Source organism: Malurus melanocephalus, unplaced genomic scaffold (assembly GCF_030028575.1).
Source record: "Malurus melanocephalus ecotype Western Australia unplaced genomic scaffold, MMel_1.1 scaffold_63, whole genome shotgun sequence".
NCBI classification, from domain to species: Eukaryota; Metazoa; Chordata; class Aves; order Passeriformes; family Maluridae; genus Malurus; species Malurus melanocephalus.
Genome location: NW_026623295.1, coordinates 31,416 through 48,073, shown reverse-complemented (window position 1 = coordinate 48,073; position 16,658 = coordinate 31,416). Strand labels below are relative to the sequence as shown.

Genomic DNA, 16,658 nt, shown 5'->3' with positions numbered 1-16,658 from the left:
CCAAAGGGAGGGCAACCTCTGGTGATGAGTGTGGAAATGAGAGCTTGAAGGCAGTATGCTCCCAGATCACATCTGTGTAATACAGTATCAAAATAATATAAAAATGCAGCGTAAGCACAAAGAGTGAGCCTGATTCTCCCTCACTGTGGTTATTTTTAACCGAACCTCCGCCTGTCCATCTATTACACCTTTCCTGGCAGAACAGGGGCAGTAGCAAATCTGAACCCACTTTGAAGCCAGCACAAAAGTTGGAGAGAAGTGAGAGAAGTCACAAGAGGTAATTTCATTACAGGAGGTTTAATGAAAACCAGCAGCCGGACAGTGAAGCTGCACCCAAATTGCTGCCTGGAGAGGGAGGCAGAGCAGAGCAGSCAGCCTGAGCTGTGCCCAGGAATGCCAATGGGTAGCTGTGGGCAGAGCTGCAGCTGGCACCGCTGTCCTTCACAGCACGGGCTGCCCCTCGCCTGCGGGGACGGGAGGGGCAGCCACGAAACTCAGGTGGGACTTTTAAGGGACAGGGCACATTAATCCATTAAAGGAGGCTTCTTCTCTGCTCACAGAGGACTTTGTTTCCAGGGGTCTGTGGTGCTTTAAATATTGTGCAAAGTCTGCCATGGCAGGTGCCTGCATGGTGTGCGTGATGACCCCAGCCTGCTGAGTGAACTGAGGGTTGTTCTGCTCTGGGTTGGAGACAACTGGGAGTCACTGACCCTCTGTCAGTGCAGAGGCCAAGTTAACTGCGCTGAGTCAGCACTAATCAACACTGCCAATCATGGCAATTTATTAGCTTGTACTCAGCATCATGCTAACTGTGCTGCACAGCTTCTGGTTGGCTTGGAAAACGGACAGAGGGAACTCCTCCAGTGTGTAGGTGCAAACCCCCAGCTATAGGTCTATGGACTCTCACGAGCACCTGAATCCTGATAGACTGAAGTATAAAACAAGAATTTCAATTTTGGGGGAAATTCTGCCAAAGGGAGTATGAAAGGAGAACTAAGGAAGTGAGGAAAAGCTTCTGAACCAGCCACAGGCTGCTAAGTTAAAATCCTGTACTTTCACTTAGGCTCAACAGTCTTAAGCACATCCTGCATCCAGTGGTGAGACTGTCAGCAATCAAATGAATCCTCAGCATGAGCAATGAAACATCTCTAAAGAAATAAAATGTCATGAAGGATATCCATGTAGACTTGTGGAGGTTTTTATAGCATTAAGATGTTAAAATACTATATTGCATTTGGCTATCGAACACGGACTTTTTTTTCTGAAAGCCCATTCGTGGCACTGCAAGTTGTCTGCTGATGATGGCTCTTGACAGAGACAAACTTCCTACACAGAAACCCCCACCCACTTTAACCTACAGAAAGAGCTACAGACATGGAAAAATCAAAGATGCTTTAATGGTAGAAGGATTGCAGGCGTGATCATTACAAAATCTGGAGGCAAAGGCTTGTAGCATTAAAAGGTAGTGCTCCTGGAAGGATTATAGGAAGATCAGAGCTCAAATTGCTTCATGCCCCAGAACAAGAGAACAACCACTTCTCTCTGTATATCTACACTTCATTGGGAACAGATAGTGCATTTGATTGATCTCACTCATGTGTGACAGACACAAGAACCTGACAGGAGCTGGTCTGCAGGACTTTGGCCAGGATTTCAGAAACATCGCTGAATAGCTCATACATGACTCAAAAAAAAAATCCGTAAAAAATAAAGGAATATTGGGCAATGGTGTAAGAACTCATTGCAGAATAAACTATGGCTTTAATCTGTTCCTCTGTAATCATCTCCTCTCCCTTCTCCCCTTGTTTCCTCATTATCAAAAGAGTAAAAGAAGTGGGTGAAGAGAGGAACGCTCAGTTTTCATGGAGTGACAGTATAGAACATCATGATTAACTAAAATGAATTAACTAAAATGAATTACCCTAAAACATTAACCAATGGCATTATGAAGCATTTAAGTTTCCTTTAAGCTTAACAAACATCACTGAATTTTACAAACAGGGTACCATATTTCAGACTCAGCCCTCTCCTAGAATTAATATTTGACCCTTGCTTTCAAGATCCTTGGTCCCTCTGAAATGTTTTCTTTTATTCTGTTTGGTGCTGGTTCTTGTTTCAATTAGATCAAGCCAGGTTTTCTCTGAGGCTGTGAGAACAGGGACATCTGTGTGCTACCTGTCAAGTACTGTCGTAACTGCCTTCAACTGCTCTTGTAAGTCTGAGCCCCTGTGAAGTCCCATTTATGAAAATTGTGCTCTGTCTTTCAAAGCCCTTCATCTGGTCTGTGTAACATTCCTGTCTACTTTTGTTGGGGGCTATAAAGATAGGAAAACTTCCTTAAAAACCACTCAGTGCAATAGTAAGAAACCACTGTTAGCAAGAGTGAGAAGAGAGCTGGTTTGCCACACATCAGAAGAAAAAGCTATTTGTAGGATCAGTGGTGATCAGAAAGACACGACAGTTAACCCTAAAGACAAAGGAATAGCAATTCAGCTCATAATGGGAAAAAAATAGATTAGAGAGGACTGAGATAAGTTAAAGTTTTTCAAATTGTCTAGGTCTTATGAATTTCACCCTAGACTACATAGATCACTGACTGAGAAAATCTTAGAGCTGCTGGCAATTAACTTTGAGAGGCGAGGTCAGAAACCAGTTAACTTAGCAAACACTCAGCAGGAAATAACCAAACAGGCTTCTCTTGCTATGCAAGAGCTGAGGTTATCCAGTAGATCACAAGCTTCAACGGAGCCATATATATAAATATCAGATTGAAAATATAAAGGAGAACGTTAACCACAAGACACATGAGGGAATTCTCTTTTATTACTTCATTCTGGAAAGACTTCAACCATAACCTTAGGTGAAGTATTTTTAAGGAGGATGTGATTGACTGACAATGAGTACTCCACAAAACATGACAAAAAATTGAAGGAACAATGCTGTTGATTAATGCAAAGACAAAACTTGGGGAAACATRACAAAAGACACTGAAAATTTCAAATATGTTTGCAAGAACAAAGGGAATATCCTATTCCTGTTCACTACAGGTAGGAGAGAAGTAACTCACATATWAAGAAAATTTTCTTTTTTCTAATGGGAAGGGAAATTAGGCATTGGAATGAATTGTTCAGAGAAKCTCCATCAGTGGAGGCCCTCAGAAATGCATCAGCCACAGCTCTAATGGGAAGTGTCAGTACAATCGACCCAGCTGCAGGACCCTCAAGCTACTTYCTAATTTTCTAGAAGAGTTATAGGAAAAAACCTGCGGCTACTTAGATGAAGAATATTTTTTTTTTTTTTTGGTTCTAGGATATTTTGAGCAATAGAATGTATCACCTTTTCCYTGGTTAATTTTTAATAGTGTTCTGATGGCTCAAAGTTAAAGAGTAGTTTGACCCAAGATATTCTTTCATCTTCCTACTTTCATTTCTGCTGTTTGAGCAAAGCTGGTCAAGCTTTTCTCAGATTCTCATAACATTTCTTGAACACAATATTCATTTGTCTTTTGGGGTTTTTTGTTTGTTTTTGGTTTTTTTTTCTGAATGTGGGATCAATGACATGAAGTAGGAACCCATTCTTTCCTAGATGGTTGCTTACAGCCATGTTTGGGTCATTTCTTCCATGTAGTCAACCAACCATATTAAAGATGATGTGGTTTCCTCTAAGTTATGCTTTTTTATTCTGGTTGGGTTTTTAACTTCTGGCATCTGGTAGTCACTTTCTCTGTACTTCCCTTTCCTGGAGTGATAATTGACCCTAAAAACCTGAGTCATTCTGGAGCAGTATATCTTGGGACTTTCAATCCCAGAAGTGTTAAATGCACTGTAAGTCAGCCTAGAAAGAAGGCAGRAAGTTTAATAAAATCAAGGGTTCCTATTACTTGTGATATTGATTTGAATTTTCTCAGCTTTGAGTTCTGAGGATGAACAAAGCTAGGTCCTAAATTAAGCTGGTGTTAGAGTTTTTACAAGGCTGACAAAAAGGAGCTGAATACTTATCACAGGCAGCTTCTAATGCTGATGGCATTGTGAATATATTAATTGCAGGATCAAATCCACCATCATTCAGAAATTATATGGCCAGCAGGACTAAGGGTGTGAGTGTCCCCCTGCTCAGCATTGTTGAGGCCACAGCTCRAGTGCTGSSTTCAGTTCCAGACCCCTCATGTGCTGGAGCATATCCAGAGTAAAGCAAGGTCTGAACCARTGAAGGTTCTGGAGCACAAGTCTTGTGAGGAATGGTGGAGGGAGCTAAAGTTGTTAAGCCTGGAAAAGAGGAGGCTCAGGAGGATTTTATTGCTCTCAACAACCTCATGAAAGGAGGTTGGGGTCAACCTCTTCTCCCACCTAACAAGCAACAGGACAAGAGAAATGACCCCAAGTTCCACCAGGGGAAGTTTAAGCTGGATATTAGGGAAAATTTCTTCATTGGAAGAGCTGTCAAGAATAGGARTAGGTTGCCCAGGGAAAGCAGTGGAGTCACCATCCCTGGAGGTACTTAAAATATGTATAGATGTGGCACTTAGGGATGTGGTTTAATGGTGGATTCGGCAGTGCTGGGTTGGACTTTATGATCTTAAAAGTCTTTTTCAATCTACATGATTCTATGATTCTATGTTTTTCTATCATGTAAACTAATAAAAAAAAATTCTTTAGTGTTTATTATTTGAAGAGGTAGCCTTTCTTCACATTTTAGCTAAAAAGAAGGAGAAAAGGACATAAGCTTGCCAATGTTGTGCTGGACTGTGGTGAAAAAAAAAGAATTGGTTTCAGCTGTTTATTTTGGTTGGTGCTTGGTCATCTGAACAGTTCTTGTTCTTTAAGTACTACCTCTTCAAGTTTCACTGCTGTTTCTGGAGACTTGAACAGCAGTGGTGACAGCAGATTTCTCCTCTCAGCTGGACTTGTTTTAACTGCCTTTCAGAAGTGAAATCAATTCATATCTTTGTGTTTATGGCTACAGACTCTCACTGGAGCTGTACCTTATGACTTTTATCTTATTGTGACACCTGCTTTGGTCAAGGGGCTTGCTCCTCCTGGAAGCTGTCAATACTGATGATGTTCAGTTGAGCAGCTGTCCTSCCTCTCCTATTATTATTCATGACATGTGATTGATTCTTCTGAGGGCCTTAGGCATAAAAAAATAGCAGTTTTTTGCTGTCTTTCCTTTAAAGGGACCTAATGGTCAATTATTGTTTCTGAAATGTGCTATGGCCACCATTTCACCTCATCTACTCTTGAGCTATCTCTGTGCAGGCAGAATGTGGGCATTGAAAAGGTGCAAGATGTGCCATTATCCATATGCTGAGAGCCATCAGTTGCACTCTTAGTGCTTATCCAACAGTGTAATTCATTACCCAGCATCATACTAAGAGGGTTTAACTCATGGAAGAGAGAGAAGGCACTAGCAGTGACTCCASTTACACACAGCTGAGGCACAATATGGACTGGGGTCATTCTAAWTGAGGGTGTCCATAATTAATTATTGAACTTTTTAAATTCTGGRCCTATTTTACATAATTTGTATCAGCTGAACTTCATATTGACTCTATTCAGCTTCTTAACACTGGCACTTGTGCCAAGAAGTTAGCAATACATGGAAGGATACAGGTGAATGGGATGGACACAGGAGAGAAGTATTTGGGATGACCTACAATATCTGTAAATGCTTATTCTGAAAAATAGATGAACAGTTTAAATCAGGTGTAATGTAAACTCATTTTTCCTTCTAATATTTGAAAGGTTACCAAAAACAAAGTTATGYTCAACTGTTCCCTAGCTTCATTATAAATAAGACACCAAATAGCTTTCTATGGAGCAAACAGAGCATGTTCTGGATTTTAGAAATACCCAAGTGTTGTGTAGCTCTTTAATAGACTACATGAGGTGGCACTGAAATATTCCTCACTGGAAGATTAGATAAACAGCTCTCACTGATTACCTAGACAATTCTGCTCTTGCTAGCAATGAAGGCAAATAGCCAAATTATCTTTGGTGTCCTCAAGGTGTTCTTGAGCACTGACATTAAAGATCTTCCTTCTTTTTATGTTTTGCCCCAGGAATTAAGATCAGCAAAGATTGTCATCTAAGTGCCACTTTGAAGCAGAAGATGAAGGCACTCTAGTGAGGCAAGTAAAGAGCCTTACTCCTAATCTGAGCCTATGAAAACTTTGCAYAGTTTGCAGGAGTCTCTCAACTGGCTTCCCATTCTTCTAGGAAGTAACTATCATTAAACAACAGGGACATATTTAAGGATGTTTCTGGACTGTTCCCTTAGCAGAGGAAGTGACCATTCCTAGAAATACCTTGAAAAGAACTCAAAACATCAAAGACAGWGGAAGGTCAATCTGCTGTCTGGGTTGGTTGTTGGTTTGTTTTCCCTGCATCCACATGAATTTCAGTCTCTTGCAGTACCTCTGGCCACAGCTCTTATACAGGTGAGCAAACTCCCATTTTAGATTTTCTAATAATAATAACTTGCTCCGAATCTTGCTGTGGGCAACAAAAAATAAGAGCTGGATGGTCGCAGACCCTTTGAGCCACCATTCAAAAATAAAAACAACAAATGCATATAAAATCATTGAATTGTTAAGGTTGGAAAAGACCTCCAAAATCATTGAGTCCAAYTGTTAACCTAGCATGGCTACGTTCACCATTAAACCATGTTCCTAAGTGCCACATCCCCATGTTTTTTGGAAACTTACCGGAATGATGATTCTACCACCTACCTGGACAGCCTGTTCCAATGCTGGACAATCCTTTCTGTGAAGAAATTTTCCCTAATATCCAAAACCTTCCCTRGTGCAACTTGAGGCCGTTTCCTCTCACCCTACCRCTTGTTACATGGGAGAAGAGACTGATTCCCRCCTCACTACAGCCTCCTTTCAGTTGTAGATAGTGATAAGGTCTCCCCTGAGCCTCCTTTTTTTTAATACTAAACAACCCCAGCTCCCACAGTTGCTTCTTATAAGACCTGTGCTTGAGTCTTTGCACCAGCTTTGTTGTTTTTATAATTAGCTTGCACRTAAGACTCATGATTTGGACACAACAGTCTTTACAAAATCACAGTCTTGTTTGGATTTCTGTTCTAATAAAATACAACTGTCCCTCCACACTGGCTTTGTGAGATTTACTTCCCCCACCTTCCCATTTTATCCTCTCATATATCCTTCAAGCATGTAGCTTACAGATTTTCTCCAGCTACCAAACTATTTCGCTTCCATCTCTTCAATAATTCAAATATATGCATCAAATACACATGACATATTTCCAGGTAGTAACATCCCCTTTCCTTCCTGCCTTTTTGTAGCCAGGTAATTTACATATAAGGTGCACAAACATAACCATGCTTCTCCACAGTTCTGGTTTGTGCATCAGCTCCCTCTGCTTTCTCTTTGCAGACCTCCACTGGAGCCTCTGGTGGGACAGCTGAGCCCTGAGCAAAGCCTGGTGGCAAGGAGGGTTTAGCCATTCTGGCAGCATGGCTTTAAGGTAGGAATTTGTATGTAAGATAGCAGCCAGTCCATGTGCAGCACTGGTACGGAGATCAAAGGTACAGCTGCCATGATCAGGTGCTAGGGTGGAAAAGTGTCCTTCCTAGACTCTTCCTCTCCTTTCTTCCTTTCCCTCCTAGTTTTTTTGACAGATTGGAGTTTTGCCAATTGTGATTTCTTCACTGGAGAAGCAGCAAGACAACAGRGCTTCCACCCATGTAACTCCCCCAGGCTGACCATGTGCCTGGGAGGTTGTAACAGGACAGGGCAGAGGAGATCAGCCCCAGGAGTTGGAGGCTTCTCATCCCATGGGGTGGCCATGAACTGTTTTCAACATTTTCCTTTTACCATAGGGCAAAGGTTTGAGGACACTCCAAAAGGCATTTAGTGACACCAACAGAAAAAAAACAACAGAAACTTGAGCAATAAATTAATAAAACTCCAACAAAGCAAAAACAAGTAATAAAGATCTCAGGAAAAAAGAGGCCTCTCTGGAGAATGGGTTGAGGGATCATATGCAGGAAATAGCCAAGAGATTAAGAACAAGAGGAGATACTTATAAATGGAAAAAAATACTTGCAATTTGCAGTGAAAGACATGGGATAAATGGAAAAAGCTGACCCTGGTTAAACTAATTATTTGGCTAGATCACTATCCTGTTTCCTTTCAATGTCAATACCAGACACTGCAGAGAAGTGGCACAAGAGATACTTTCCCAGCTGTAGAAGAAACTTCACCCAAACCCCAGGCTGGGGATTGGTGAGTTCAGCTTTTCATCAGGCAACTTCTGTGCAACAGCTGTAACTGCTTTTTACATGTATAATATGAAAAATATATCTGTGATGGCATTCTTGTTGAAGTAAATAACTATTTCTTGCAATACCTTTTGACAATACCCCAGGGCAATACTTTCCAAGGGGAAATTACACCTTCCACCTCCTTTTCAGTAGAATTGTCTTGCCTTTTAGTTCAATTGGTTTTCCTTTGCTTCTGCATTATAATGAAGGCACAGCACTTATATCCAAACTACTTTATGCCACTTAATATACATACATCATATATGTGTSCATACATCAAATTAATATTGTATTTATCCTCTTTTTAAATGGCACAAGACTAATTTGTATGTACATCACAATTTTTCAAGAATTAGAACTTGTGAACAAGGAAGCTTTTAGATTGTGTTTTAGACAAATGTCTTGCCTAAAACTTCTTCACATGGCAGTTGTTGATAACATTTGTATCAAATTATTAAGACACAGGCCCAATTTCATTTTGTTTTGGCAATTTTAGCCAGTAACTTGCAGCTTGGTGAGCTGTGATTCAAACAACACTCACAGACAGGTCTGGAAAGGCAGATTTTATAAAGCTGCTGTTGCTACTAGTAAAGTTAAGTACCCAAATGCCAGCACTGCAACTAGTTTTCTCCCTTTATCCTAAATGTCTTCCGGTGTTTTGCACTTCTTTCTCCCCACCSCCTGCCAAAGAAAACCACAAATTTTGCCTGAAGGGATATCATCATTAAAGAAAGAAGCAGTGCAGTCAAAGCCTTAAAATGACACAGATCATTCAACAGTTGTTCAATTACACTGAAAAACTACTTATTTTGGAACACAGAGTTTTCACTCAACACAGCCCCAAGGCACCACTATCAGATTTGTATCTGCAGTATCTCAACCAGTCTGACAYAGGGCTTTCACCCATTACAGAAGCTGCAGCCTTGTGTGAGGTTTACATCTAGGTTCAAAGAGCTTCTAAAGCATCTTGGAGTCGTGTTGGCTTTAAAGGTATTATCAAATCATAATCATTTCCAAGCCCAAATTAAAAGTTGTTTTTGGATAYCTCCCACCCCCTAAATCCATCTGATTTTGTTTAAGGTTTACAGGCCACTTTCCCTGCAGAATTCCTACAGACTAAGAAAACAATACATGACTACAGAGGCAACAAGGAAAGCAGTAACATGCAGACTACTCCAAGGTAAGCCAAGCACATGAAATGCAGCATATTCCAAAATGAACATTTTTTTTTTTAAATTATTACTTAGGGCATACAATTCCTACAGACCGTGAGTGTGACCAGTAGTGGGATATGACCAMCAAGATGGAAAAGTTGATTCCCATAGGTTTTTCTTAGCAGATTTCTATAAAAATGCTGTTCAGTACTAGCTTTGAAAGGGGTAAGAAATCAAATTTTTCTCTGTTATACAGCTGCATAGAAAAACATATTGAAATGCAGGGGAGTGTTTTCTACCCTCTAAATCAGAGTGATCGCTGGCCACACTATCATTTCAGCTGACAAGGACATAGCATTAGCTACAGGCTTCTCACCGCTCCTTGCCATGCTGACACTACAGGACTCAAGCCATTATTATTATTATGCTCTTTTTACAGTCTCTTAAATAGAAACTTCTTTTTTTCATTTTCTTAAACTTTCCATGAACCTGAGCTATTCCTGACCCAAAAGCCTCAGCAGTTCTGCTGACCCTTTGCAAAGTGTGCTTCTGAAAACATGCACAGCTATAGCTGGGGTTAGCTGCTCACACATGAGCAACCTGGGTGGAAGCAATCGATTGCAGGGCCTCTTAGGGTAATGCAGCACCAAAACATACTGAAAGGCATAGCAGTGAGCAGAAAATGACATACAGGCCCAATTCCTTTCTGCAGTTCAACTCTACAAACTGCAATCATTCACATAGAAGGAAAGATGAATGGGTTACTCTACATCTGTACAACAGTAACAGAATAGAGTTATATCCTAAGTATATGGCAASAAGCAAAAATAATTTTTCACACCCYYRTTCTCCAGAATAAAATTAGATTTGGTTTGCATGCATTCAAGATAAAAAAGACAAGTCAGCACAGGGGTCTAYATGCTGAAATACTGTCCTGGTTCTGTTGAGGGCAGGGTTAATTTTTGCAGTAGCCAGGAGTGGGGTACAGCTAGTACAGAATAGTGGTTATTCTATACCACCTAGAYCATCTTCTGAGGACAGYTGGAAGMGCTCGCTTCTGGAYTGGGGTAGTGTGGCAGAGGGAATGRTCGTATATTGTCAGGGGTTTCCATAGGGTCAGCAATAAGAATTCTTTCTCTTACACACCCTCTCATTAGTATTGTTGCTATTACTGTTCATTTCTTTTTTATCTCATTGCTGTTTCCAGTAAATTGYTCTTATYTCAGTCCATGACCTTTTCCTTTTGTGACTCCAATTCTCCTCTCCAGTGCACTATGGGAGAGGGGAGGGAATGAGCAGCCTATAGTTTGGAATGGTTTCAGTGGGAACACTAAATTGGAGAATATCATTCCTAAACCATGACAAACAGTCAAAATGCAAAACACTTTACAGACCTGTACACTGGAAGGTAAGTTCTCAATGGCCCCATCACAGTATTTCCAAAGGAACGTTACRAATTCTCATGGCCAATCCTGCAAGAAGTGGAAAAAGCATTAAAACTAGGAAGTTTCCAAAGGAAAAGCAAATAAGATCAGCTGTCTCCTTGGATACGCAATGCTAAAAGTCAGTGTAGAATTGGTTTAGAGGATGTTAAACATTTTAAACTACAGGAGCAGCTAGATCATAACAATTATATAAATATAGTGAAGTCCAAGTTAAAGAAAATGCAAAGTAGCAAGTTGTTTTTAAAKATATGTTATTGAAAACAGTCAGGGTGAAAATAAAATGAATATGTGGGACTGGATTAGAAACAAAAGAGAGAATACTGCACCAATTTATATTCCCTTTGAACTGTCTGTAATACAGACCTTAAAGTGCATTTTCAAACATATAGCATATCAAAGTGCCAGACATTTATTTCTAGCCATGGCACTTCTAGGCTTTTGGCMGAGTAGAAATAGTCCAGTGGAATTGTGCTGCGTGACAAAGCATGTGCTGATGGATTCTGCTCAACATCAATGAACTATTGTTTTTGCTTTAAATGAAAGGAAKAATTTCAGCAGTAAACAAATGCCTCACATCTTGCATGAATTCTTCAACAGRGTCAAAGCAAACATGTCTTTTCACACCTCCTGCAAGTGCTATCCCAAGTCAAAATACAAGTCATATTGCCTCAGATCTTTCAGTTGGTAAGTCTTCAGCCACGACAATCATGATACCGTGACACATAAGGGACAGTGACAAGACTCTAAAGCTTTCTGAGATACTCCCCCACAGAATCCACACCCATTGTTGTAAGCATAATTATCTAGATATCCCTGAGGCAAATTTTTGCACTTTTTATATAAATATCACCTCTTGCATAAGACATGGAATTTAAAATCATCTCCTTCAYGGATATCATTGAGTCACTCCATTACCTCTGGGACAGATATAAATTATGCATTCTTTGATTCTCTTTAAAATTTAGATGCACAAGGGGGCAGGGAAAAATCTAAATGGTACTAAAAATATAAAGCATTCAAGAAAGAAACAATAACTTGTACAGTATTAACTGCTACAGTGCTCCGAAGGCTCCCTGCCTGGTCAAAAAAAGCACATAAAGCACTGAAACGTAACAGCAGGCCTCCATGYTAATGGTGCTGGTGACAAGGGCTCATTGAATGTCACTGCTTCACATACTGTGTACTACTCATTTTTCTTATCTCTGTGACCTCTCCTTTGAAATGACTGATGAAACTCCCCTGAATTAGCATCTTCCCTCCTGGGCATTTGCCACCAAGAAGGCATTTAGTAACATGTCTACTAAATACAAAAATAAAGCGTGGGGAAAAAAAACCATAACAAAAAATAATCACTCTGTCTGTTAATACTCAGTGTGTAATGGAAAAGGGCTGCTGCTCTGAAGCCTCTTCGTTAGGTTATTTTTTTACCTTGACACCCTTTAAGAGTACTGGCTTGTCACAATACATGCATTCACTTTTCAGACTTGGCTAACATTTTCATAATTGGTGTGAATAAAAAGAAATAGCTGTTACTGCAAGAAAAAAAAAGAAATGCCTCTGTTCTGATGCCCTGCTGCTATGATGACCTATTTCACACTAGCATCTGTTCTCTTCTCATGARCCACTCCAGATGTAAGCTGGCAAAACAGCACTGCAAGCATGTTACCCAGACGTCCACTGAGTGCTGCAGATGTTTTCTTCCATGCTTTATGTTTAATATGTGCCTGATTAATTTTTTCATTATTACCTCAACTACTTGGCCCACAGATTTTCCTATGAAGTTTGCAGAATCCAGGATCTAATTTGCAGCCATAAGGAGCAGCTCCCTTTGTGTAAACAGGTTCATTAATATCTGGAATAACCAGCCAACGGAACCTTGGTCTGAATCGCCAAAAGAAATGCAAACTTCAGTAATCTATTATCCTCGATAATATTTGCCTGAGGATTCAATACAATGTTCATTTCCATTTCAAAATTACAGATGTTTGCAATATTCAGATGCATCAGTCTGACCAAAAATATTATGCCCATTCCCTGCCTCAAGCCCTTGACCTGAATGAGGTTAGTGACAGGGATATGAATGGCTTGAGTGGAAAATGAAACACAAAAGTAGTTTTATCGTGAAGTACGATATTTCTTCTGTCACTTAACCATTTTTTTCCCTCTAAAAATTACAGAGTAGACTGCAAATCTTCAAGGCTAGCAGTCACTACGACAGCCTAAGTGCCATTTAAAAGAATAATAATTTATGAGGCGCCTTGGTAGAATAGCAAAGGTCACAGAGTAGACTSCCCAGGGAGAAGAGGATGACAAAGGTTACAGAGATGACTAAAGACTCGCCTACAGAAAGGAATTTTCTTGGAAGGAAGATGTTTTCTTGCAACAGCTTCATCCCACCTAACACACAGCTCCTCATCCAAATGAGCAATTCACCTTTAAGTTGGCTGAAAGGCATTGCTTGCAAAATACRCTTCTGAAATTCATGGCTTAGCAGCTTGGCCTTGTACCCACTGAGGGCACAGTGAGGTGCTGGCAGATGGAGGACACTGTGGGTCTGTCCCACAGGGCACAGGGGAATGTCTGATGACTGATTTGATCCCACTGGGGACATCAAACTTGAAAAAATCTCAGTCTGGAGTCGTTGCATGGCAGTGCCCAAATTAATGCTGCTTTTGTGGCGACCAACACCATTTGCAGACCTCTAACAGACCACCACAGGCTGGGGTAATTTCTCTTAGAACAGAATGAGGAGCTGGTGGGTGAGGAGCCTACGACACACAGTTGACACCTTGCACAACAGCCATCGCTCCACAAAGCAGTCTGGGCAGCTTTTCCTTGCCACAGCTACAGCATTCCCCTCCTTCAGATGCCGCAAGTGCAGAGAAAGAGAAAAGGATGAAGACAAGCAGGAACAACTCTTTTTGGCACGGCTCCTCTTTCTGCCGAATCATCCCTGGGCTCATAAAATACACATTAGCTGGTGGGAGAAGCTGGCGCTGCAAACCTGGGGGTAACCAGAGGTGTCTACAAAACATCAGAGAGATAAAATATAGCTTAACCWGAAGCCAGCATGCCACACAAGACAGCTCATCTCTTCAGAAATGCGTGGCCATAAACATTTTGAAAACTGACAGTTTCCARCTGTTCACAATCAGTTGTGGGAAGTTTCTGGATCAGCTGGATCAATGGCTGGCACYTGTGGAGGGGGCTGGCACAGCTCTGAAGGGTACAAATGTAGTATGTACGAGTAAAGAAGAGATTATTGACTGCTTTGAATCTAAAGGATTATATTTAATTTCTCTAGGCTAATTGCTAGAGCCCATCTTGCTGGTATTTGATCTCCATGCCAGGTTTCCCAGTTCTTAAAGAGGTACCTGAGAACTGACCAATCATTCAGGCAGATTCAAGGAGTATTTGACGGCTCTTACCTATTTTCTATACTAAAATCAGACAATTTTCTGAAGAGGACGAATGTCACAGATATTCGTAGCATCGTCATTTCCTGCTCCAGCAGTCCCTGGTCCAGGGAAGCCTTTGGCTGGCTGAGCAGACCACAGAACATATTTACAGACCCACAGCTGCATGCTGATGGCAGCAGAGTGTGCCTTTGGGAGAGGGAAGGGCAGAAGGCAAGTGGAAGGTGGGATGCAGCTGAGCAAGACTCCAACTGTAACAGCATCTTTTATCCTGCAMATCACCAGCAGGAAGGAGGGAATGTCACAGAAATGTTGCAAACACATCAAATAGCTCAGGCAATGCCCACTCCCAAGTGACAAATCCACCAAGCACGGTGCCAGGAGCCCTCCTGAACCTGCCCAGGAAAGGGAACCTGCATTCCCACCAAGTGCTTTGCCTCACGCTCAGAGCCGCTTACCCCAGCGCAGCAGCCCGCCCTCAGTGGAAAGCCTTGGCGTGCTCTGCATGCGGGGTTTTATACTCTCCTGTGCTGGTTTTGTATGCTTTGTCTTCCTTTATTAATTTTAAACAGAATGGGGGGATGTAAATTCACCATTGGGGATATGTCAGTGTTTGCTCAACATGCTCTATATACCTTTATTAATTTTGTATTGAGTGGTGGATGTGATTTCACTCCRGGGGGAAATCAGGAATAGCAAAAGGTCTTTCCCACAGCAGGACAGCAGTGGGAAAGGGAAAGAAATTTCTCTGTGGGTTTATTTTGAGTGATTTATGTGCTTCCATGGGCTTCTAAAGCTGAAGAATTTTGAGCTTTCATGAACAGGCAATTTCAGTGCCATGACCCACTGGTCTAGAGAGGTTGATTATCTCAATGTAGCATTTGTTATTCAAGTCTTACATTTTGAAAACAGCATATGATACCTTCTTGTAGTGCAAGAGCAGTATGTAAAGASGGAAATTTATAATATTTCAACATTCAGATGTATTTACAAAAAATACTTTAACAGTACAACTGCATAAACACCATATGAACTACAAAGGGTTCTTTGACACGAGTTCAAAAGGTTTAACTCTYGGCCACAAAGTTTAATTCTTGGCTCACTATAAAAATTCCCTTTATCTGTGAGAACAGCTTGGCAGCCTGTCATTTCCAACAGCATAATTCCCAGCCCCCAAGCCAACACTTAGCTTGGAGTATTAATGGACACTCAATGCCCTGGACTGCGGGAGGGTTTGCAGAGTTGCTTACTTGTAGATAGCTCCTTAGCTATCAACCTTTAATTCACACAGTACAATTACACCCCATCATAGCACATCCCTTTGTTTAGACTCTTGACCCCAGTATATCTTAAATCACCAGTATCATGGCAATRAAGGGAACATCCCCTTTCTGTCTGTCCTATTTATTTTTCTTAAAAAAGGCAAATTCCAGAGGGGGAAAAAATCTCATGCCTCCCTCAACTTCCAGATATTCCTAGGCTGCATCTTCTTCATACTCAGCTTTGCCAAATGCAATAAAATAGTGAACAGTGGTGTCCCGATGGGTACCACTTGCCTTTCATGTATGACAGTTAAAAAGCACAGAAACAACACATGCTGTTTGTTGTTCAGTTTTTCACTGCAACAGGTATTATCCTCATTTCACCACATATTTTTTCACCCACATTTCTGCAACTCCAGGTATGGAGGCTGCTCCTCTTTCGGAACCCTAAGAACCCGACAGGTGTCTGTTCTTCTACTGCCTATCTGAGTACAAAGCTTGTGGGTTCACAACGCACCTCCAGCTCCACCAGCACTCAAAAAGTGTAAGCCAGAGCCTCACATTTACTGCACAGGGCAATTCAGATGGTGATTCCTATGTACTGTTGAGTCCTCTGTGACTCCTCAGTCCAGGATCTGTTTTGGGAAGAGGGCCATCGGGTGAAGCTATCAATGAAAAGCAATTTGGGGAAYGTTTGCTGTATAAGGAAGATAAATATTCTCATGGGTGGTCTAATGCTTTTGTTTGCCCTTCCCCAGGCAGCTGTGACACGGAGGACAGCTGACCAGACAGCAAAAGACCTGTTTTACTGATCAGAAGATGCCACAGTAAAATTTATATTTATAAAGGTTTACTAGGATTTATGCTGCTGAACAATGCCTCACTGACACTGCTGCTCATAACAAACTTCAAGTGGTAAACTGAATTAATTATTTGCTTGAGCAAAACATATTATATGCTTGAAAACTGAATTATGGACTAGCTAGCTCTCACTGCACATGTACAAGTCATTCTTTTCCTAACCTGGTGCAGCTGGCACATGAACTCCTTGTGTGACTGACGGCAAGGGCAGAAAGTTTCTGCACCAAGAAG

The 16,658-nt window shown here is 41.1% G+C and overlaps 1 protein-coding gene across 1 annotated transcript in view; it reads right to left on the bottom strand.

The window, feature by feature from the left end:
* ENOX1 (ecto-NOX disulfide-thiol exchanger 1) overlaps window positions 1–10,911 on the bottom strand; it is a 239,577-nt gene extending 228,666 nt beyond the window's left edge. Inside the window, exon 1 of the mRNA XM_057366309.1 lies at window positions 10,838–10,911. The gene's annotated coding sequence lies outside the window, so the exon portion shown is untranslated. The remainder of the gene's footprint in view (window positions 1–10,837) is intronic.
* Between the last annotated feature and the right edge of the window lie 5,747 nt (window positions 10,912–16,658).